This window comes from Triticum aestivum, chromosome 2A (genome assembly GCF_018294505.1).
Source record: "Triticum aestivum cultivar Chinese Spring chromosome 2A, IWGSC CS RefSeq v2.1, whole genome shotgun sequence".
Classification (NCBI taxonomy): domain Eukaryota; kingdom Viridiplantae; phylum Streptophyta; class Magnoliopsida; order Poales; family Poaceae; genus Triticum; species Triticum aestivum.
Window position 1 is genome coordinate 34,256,715 of NC_057797.1, and position 8,065 is coordinate 34,264,779.

General features: G+C 39.7%; 1 pseudogene; it reads right to left on the minus strand.

The window, feature by feature from the left end:
• Positions 1 to 2,962: 2,962 nt before the first annotated feature.
• LOC123191438 (disease resistance protein RPM1-like) lies at positions 2,963 to 5,100 on the minus strand (annotated as a pseudogene).
• Between the last annotated feature and the right edge of the window lie 2,965 nt (positions 5,101 to 8,065).

The following is an 8,065-nucleotide window of genomic DNA, read 5'->3' on the forward strand; positions in this document are numbered from 1 at the left end:
CTTTCCACATTTTTTATTTTGTTTTCAAACACATATCTAAGTTTTTCAAGTGCACCATGTACATGTTTTATGTACACATGAAACATTTTCTTTATACACATTCTACATTTCTCAAATACATGATGTACATTTTTATTACAAAAAATGTTTTGAACAACTTTAAAATATACACGTTCTACATTTCTTGAATACCCACTGAAATTTTTTATTGTAATAAATATATTTTTAAAGAGCACAAACTATTTTTAAATACATGATTACATTTTTTCGAACATATCCTTTTGATCTATACTTTGTCCATATATATGTTTACATATCTCGTATACACTACGATTATTTATAATATACATGCTTAACATTTTCTATATTCTTTATTAACATTTTTACAGCTTTTATTTTTTATGTATGTTTCTTTATACACTATGAATTTTTGTATTCACCATGGACACTTTTTATATACATGTTTAACATTTTTTTTAAACATGACTAACATTTTCTAAAACACATTTTTTCATGTCTATTTTTTACATACACATTCTACATTTTTTGTATATATCCAGAACATATTTAATATACATGTTTATTAGTGTCCAAATACATGATTAAATTTTTTAGAAACATATCTTTGATGTCTACTCATTTCTAGACACATGGTACATATTATATATTTTATAAATGCATGATTAACATTTTTCAACTTTTGTATATAATAAAGTGAATTTTATAATATATATATATTCTGAATATTTTGAAATACAAGCAAATGTTAAAGAATGAAACAAAAAAGGAATGCAAAAATGTGAATATAAACGGAAGGAAAAAGAAAGCACTAAAGGCCATTTCGCGCTGGGCGGCGCAATCAGGCGGTGCCTTCAGCGAGACGTCCTATTGTCTCGTTGATTATGGGAGTGGCTCAAATGAGTTGAGCCACTTTTTGGGCTTAACTCAAACCGAGCCCAACAACTCGCTATTTATTTTTGGTTGTTTCAAATATTTTCATCCAAAGCGTGCTTCTTGGGTAAAAGATACTTCGAAGGTTCTAGTAAAGATTGGAGAAGGATTATTGCCTATAAATTCCATGGAAGGTGCTTTGTGACAATGCTCAATCAGTGTTCCTCCTAAAATGCCTGGCTCTGCTGAACCACCGGTGTGGAGAGCTGTTGAGGACCGCGTGGACTGATCCTTCCCCGGGATGCGTGATGAAGAGGGATGCCAGACCCTGATGTCCAACACTTATTTCCAGCGTGCCTAAGTGCTTGGCTGTTGTTATTCCTAAGTTGTTGATTCTTTTCATTTGTGTTCTGGGTGTAATGTTTTAGGGAAAGTTTTCCAAAACTATCGAAACTTTCCAATGGTTGGGAAGCATTATCCGATAGTTCCCAGAATACTCAGAAGGACCTATATTGAATTGCTCAAAGTTTTATTTTTTAAATATGATCCACATTAGGATTTAAAAAATCAAAGTTTTCAAAGTTACAGTGAGGCGACTAGGCTTGGGGATTGCCTCTACATCGCTTAAGGCGCAAATTGGTGGATCAGTGCTCATGCGCATGCTCGGTTAGGCCGCCCATTAGCACCCTCGACCAGTCGTTCACTCGCCTGCTAGCTACTTGTTTAGGGGGGAAACTAACACCTCTGTTTTTATGGATTAAAAAAATCATACTTAAAAATGTTCGTGGATTGAAAAAAATATGGATTTGAAAAGAAAATCATGAATTTGAAAAAATATATCACAAAATTAAAAGTGTTGATGAATTTGAGAAAAATATTCATGAATTTGAAGAAACTTTGCAAAAGAAGGGAATAAAAAGTAAACCCGCTTCAACATGCAAACATGCACGAGAATTTCCCCTCTACATGCTATTTATGTTTAATAAATATTTCAAAACTATAAAATAATCAAACACTATAAATTATATGTATTTTAAGTTTTAGCTCTCATATTATTACATCAAATATTCATGTCCGTACAATCAAATATCACTGAAATATATTGCAAAGTACTCCCACAACAAGTGCAGGCCGACAGGCCTGAATTTCTAATCTTTTCATCAAGATGAAAACACACACAAGCAGTAATAAAACATTCAGTACACCTTGTTCACTGAATGATACAATACTTGGCTGTAACATTGAAGGGCAATTCGCTCCATGAATGATTCAACATTCAGGGGAACAGTATATGCCAATGGGGTGCCATACCCACAAAAGTATTAATTTAATTCAAACCAAAACATGATTTTTTTTATTCTGCACGCAAAATACACCAAGAACTTAAGGAACCCCGCAATTATTTCATATTGTTCATGCACCAATAGTGGAAAGGATCATCGAGGCAGTTGACAAGTGGCCGTATGCAGGATGCTGCAGCCCAGACTTACGCAATAATGGTGTTCTGCTTGAGAAGACCAGGTTAATCCTGAGAAGAAGAATTTGTTAATACTTTCATATTGACTAATCATAAAAATAAATGTAGGACCATCGAAATTTTTCTCTGCATATTCCATGGGAAGGATTTACATATACTCCCTCCGTCCCAAAATAAGTGTCGCTGATTCAGTACAAAGTTGTACTAAATCAACGGCACTTATTTTGGTACAGAGGAAGTACATTGGAAAATTTCTCTTAAGTTTATCACACATCTGTTGCAGAGAAGTTTCAGTATCGCTAAATTTTTTCTATTGAACGGGAACCATGGACATACTGAGCAAAGGTTCTAGTGAAGTTTCAATTAATGATGTTTGGCGGTATTTCCGTTACCCTGAAGGAAGCAATTTTTTGTGTGGATATTCTCTACCTTAGATCCTAAGCTACTTGATTTATTTATTACTCCCTCTGTTTAAAAATGCAAGACGTTTTTTTGGTTTAGATCGAGACTAAAAAACATCTTACATTTTGTTACAGAGACAGTACAAGATTTGCTGTTATAACAAAATGTGCTGTAAAAAACTGTAGATACTAACTAGTTGGTGAGTGACTTACATTTCCTTGTCACAGGCTGATCTTCTATAGAATCCCACACCGGGATCTCCTTAATCCCAGAATATTCATTAAGCAACACAAGGAACTCTTCAGTGATATGGAGAAAACTTAAGACTTTGGAGGGATGTAAGAAACTCAAGGCCAGCTGGAACACCCTTCAATTTTCTCAGGTTCACTAGCTGCAAAATATGGAGGCTTTCCATGGCACCTTTCTTTATCTTTAGCTTACTTAGAGAAGGCAAGTCACGCAGTTTCAGAGACTTCAAATTGGGGAACCATCCCTTGTTGAATGTTAATATTTTCCCGACGAATGCTTCTGTAAGATGCAGCTCTGTCAGGTTATCCAATCCCGAGATGGATGGGAGGGGATCTTCTGGCAGACACGACCAAACAAGATATAGTCCACATAGCTTCTTCCCTCCTTTCTGGAAAAGAGGAGACTGAAATGTCACTTCTGCCAATCTCCCTCTCAGAATGAGTTTCTGAAGGTTGAGGGGTGGGGTTTTCAGCTCATTCAACTGAAGAATTTGATCCTTGTCACTCATGGTAATATGTAATTGATTCAAGAGTTGCATCTTCAAGATGGACCTGCAAAAAAGCGCACAGTGGGTTTCCTTCTGGTTACTTATCCTCAAGCTCCTTAGTTGCTTTAGCTCCCCCAGCTCTTTAATAGAATCTTCTCGTGCTTCAATTGTATTCAGCGTCTGCAAACTTGTCAATTTTGATAGACCCTTCTGGATGCGCATACCATGGCGACATATAAAAGATCGATGTGACCGATCTACAATTCTCTCAACAAGTAAGTGCCTCAAGTTCTTCAGCTTGACAATCCCATGAGGCAATTCTTGTATCACACTGTTGAAAATATCCAATGTCAACAAGTTGGAGAGCTTCTCAATAGACTTCGGGAGGATCTTCACCTTTGAATCGCGCAGATTAAAAAGATCTCCAACAGCACTTGGCACTTCCTCGATGGTCAAGCCACATAGTTCTAGGACTACGATGTACTTAGAGTTAACTGCTACAGAATCAAGTATTCTGGATGATGGCATGGCCTTATGAAATATGATGCAAGATCTAAGACGAGGTAGCTGTAAATGTGGCAAAATATCATTGCTGCATTTAGATACAACCAAGCGACGAGTGTTTGTGTCCAGAATACCATGATTCCCATACTCATATGCAAGACCAAAACTTTCTTTCTGGGATAAATCAATTGCCAACTCACGAACAATGTCATGCATTTTGCAGGATCTTATTCTGCCAAATGAGTTGCATTCCGCAGGCTGCAGCATATTTCTGTGGACAAGCTCGTTCAAATAGCCTTCTGCCACTTCTTCCAATGTACTACTATGACCCCTTTCCTCAATGAACCCCTCTGCAATCCATAGTCTGATGAGTAACTTCCTGTGAAGAATGTAGTCCTCCGGAAACAAGGAACAGTACAGAAAACAACTCTTCAGGTATGTAGGAAGGTATATGAAGCTCAAATACAAAGTATTCCTCACATCATCAAGCCCCGGGTTATGCGCCAGCTCCCAACCTAGCTGGTCATGGATTCGTTTCCATTCTGTTGGATTCTTCTCGCGCACAAACAAGAGACTTCCAACTGACACAATAGCAAGAGGCAAGCCTTTACACACTTGGCCACTATCTGCTCTGAGTGGCCCTTCAGCTCCGTAGGGCATTCATAATCTTCCTCCCTCCGAAAAGCTTTCCTACGGAAGAGTAACCATGCCTTGTCATCTGGCAAGCATTCACTTTTTAGTGCACGTCCTTTGGACGCCAGCCGAGCTATATCGTCATTGCGCGTCGTAATGACTATTCTGCTTCCTTTAGTATTTGGGGCAAGTATTTGGGGCAAGTTCTCCTAACAATCAGGTATCTCTTTTGCTCTAGAAACTTGCTGAGTTTACCTTTTATATTGATCAAGTCCATTGTAGTGATCTCGGTGGGAGCAGTTTCCCCATCACGATGAAGTTCCTTAAATAGTTTCCTCAAGAGCTCTATTAGCGAATATGTTTGTGAGACAGATACCCATGCATGGCAGTCATACTTTTCTCTCTTCTCATTATACACATTTGCAGCTAACCAAAAATCTCCTCGCTTTTTCTTCATTGCTTCGATGATCTAGTTTACAATGTGGGATTACATAGGTATAAATAGCAGCTAAACTACCAATATCTAGTTCAAGTATACACATTTGAAGCTAACCAAAAATCTCCGATCTGTTTTTTCCGATCGCAAGTTATGCGAGTCGCCACGGGACGTTCTGCCAAGTTGAAGCTAGCCTCTAGTTCAAGAATACATACGGCAAGACACGCACGTACTGTGGCTAGGCACGAAATCAATCAAGCTAGCTTTGCATGTATATGTGCTGCATCTGGGTGAATCGAGCTAGCGTTCTAAAGCCAACAAGGACGGGATCAGATGTGGAACTGAAAGAACTGGATGGAAAGAGAAACTAAAATCATGATTATGATTTACAGTTAAGAGTCACACACTTGAATTTTGTACTTGTGTTTTTTACAGGAGTGTTATTCTCTCAATTAGGGTAGTGTGTATTTGTTTATTTGGGTTAGATATGAGAGACGAGTAAAATTATATTTGTTTATTTATGTCTCTTAAAAGGCTGCTAGTCCCACATGTAGGTAGAAGTACATTTTGTTTATTTGGTATGTGAACTCATTATCAACTCAAACATTTATAAGTACGAAAGATATCTTACAAAAATATCCACCTTAATAGAGTGAGTGTGGCCTATACTGCACATTCCAGTACTTTAGCAATTTAGTTCATGGTAAGTTGCTCATGCACAACGAATTATATCAGTTCTATTATCAGTGTGTTTTACAGTTGTTAAGAGTGAGGAAATATGCAACTTGTATTTTCAATAGGCCATAGTCATAGCATAAATACGTACATGTGTGTTAAATGTGCAGAAAACTCCTTATACAACAAGGATAATTGAAGGCGCATCTAACTCTTCGGGCGATTGAATGTTCACCCATTCCCCAAGGTAAATTTTGGTGACTAATTTCAACATATCTCAAGAAACTAATGCCTGCTACAAGATTATTTCGGGAAAGTTTTCAACGAAGGAAATGGAAGATGACCCCCACAAATCAACATGATCACAAGTATTAGTCAAGCTCAAGAATTGCCATTGTCATTTGAGTGATCCAAGATCACATCGAGTTCTCTTAGGCATGCCGATACTATCAAAAGGAGATGAGGAAGCTATAATGAGTTTTTCTCGAGTGATTGAAGATCAAACTCCATAAGTCATCAAAAGTCTTCATTTTTCCTCCACTATGTGATGTAGGGTGGAACCCTAATGGTGTCGATCTTTCACGATTGGAGAGGATCCCACGAAGAACACGAGAGGGGGAAACAAGAGGAAACACTCAAATAGACAAGACAGAATCACACATGTGCTAAATCCACATACACACGGAGAGATTCACGATCCAAAATCAATAAGGGAGGATACACACGGTAGCTAGTTCATCCCAATCCGTGAGGAGGTGGGGTCTCGAATCCGTAGAGGATCTTCCCTAGAAGGGGTCTTGAATCCGCTTGGGGGATCTTCTCCTAGGAGGTCTTGAACTCCAAGGAGTAGGGGTAAGTGGATGAGCAAAGCTCAATCTCTAATGAGCTAATCCTTTGCTAACCCTAGATGGAGGAGGGGGAGGTCTATATATAGTGCTAGTACAAGTTGAGGCGAGTTGGAGGGATACATGGGCCAGAGGCCCGTTACACTGTGCGCAGACATGGACCGGATGTCCGGGGCAGCTGTGGGTTTTGGTAATGTAGTCTTCGGCTGGATTTCCGGGCAGGGGCTGGATGTCCCGGGTCGTCGGGCGGATGTCCGGTGCCTGTAGGTACTTGGCGTCTAGGTTGCTGCTGTGGTTGAAATCTTCAGGGGTCGGATGTCTGGGTCCTGTAACCTTTCTCTGGTTCCTCTAGTCGTGCTCCTTCATCCATGTTCTTGGGGACTTTTCCTTCATCACGAGCATCTCCGAGAGGGTCTTCTCCATACCTAATCACACATAGCATTCCGGCTTTAGGTAGTAGCCGTGTCTCACGTGGGTCATACGGAATATCACAAAGGAGAGATGTCACCTCGGTCTCGAGGGCTCTTGCACGTGCTCGTGTCATCGGTCCACTTGGCACTTGGGGAAACATAGCTAGGTCCATGGGGATGACCGTAGGATTACCGCACAATCATCGCAACAGTTTCAAATACTGTTGCATCTGCGTACGCACAGCATTGTTTGTTGGAGGTCTAGGGCCCATCTTAAATAAGGGCCCAATATATCGATCTACATATTTAAATAAAATACAAAAAATGATTTGCAGAACAAAAAACCAACATGGACAGGGCGCACATGCCCCCCTCCTCGGTGCACTTTAGCATGTTGTATTTATTCAATAGTTATTTATAGTTGAGTACATTATAATCATTATTTATCATATAATCACATAGAGATGGTGTCTTCTGACTTTATTTGCTAGCTAAAATTATGTTTTTGTGTTAATGCCTTTATATTTTCCATGATGTATGATATATATTGTTGAAAGTATATATGTTAATATGTTAATGTTCATTGTGCCTCAATCGCACTAGGGCCTCCATGATGTTAAGGCCGGCCCAGACTAAGTGTATGTTCCGGTGACGTAACACATACTCCCATGCAAAATTTAATTCTCACAAACATCCATGCATCCATGCAGAAACATCAGTTCACAAAAAGATTTCAGCTTTACTAGGAAGCACTATCTCTTCTGCAAGTCCTTTGCAACAGCAATAGCAGCAGCGAGATACTCCGTGGAAATCCTCTTCCCAGCCCAACTACCACTCTCATCTCTCAAAATCTCTTACAGCAACAGCGAGCGGCACGTACGCCTGCAACTAGCACATGCCGCTGCAGCTAGCATTGCTCTGGGTACAGCAAGACCAGCAGGCGGCGCCTTGCGAGTCCGACGAGCACTGGGACGACGACGGCGGGCAGCGACCACCACCGGCATCCCGCCTCCATCTGCCACAGGTTTTTTCAGGTTAGGATATGACCCCCCCCCC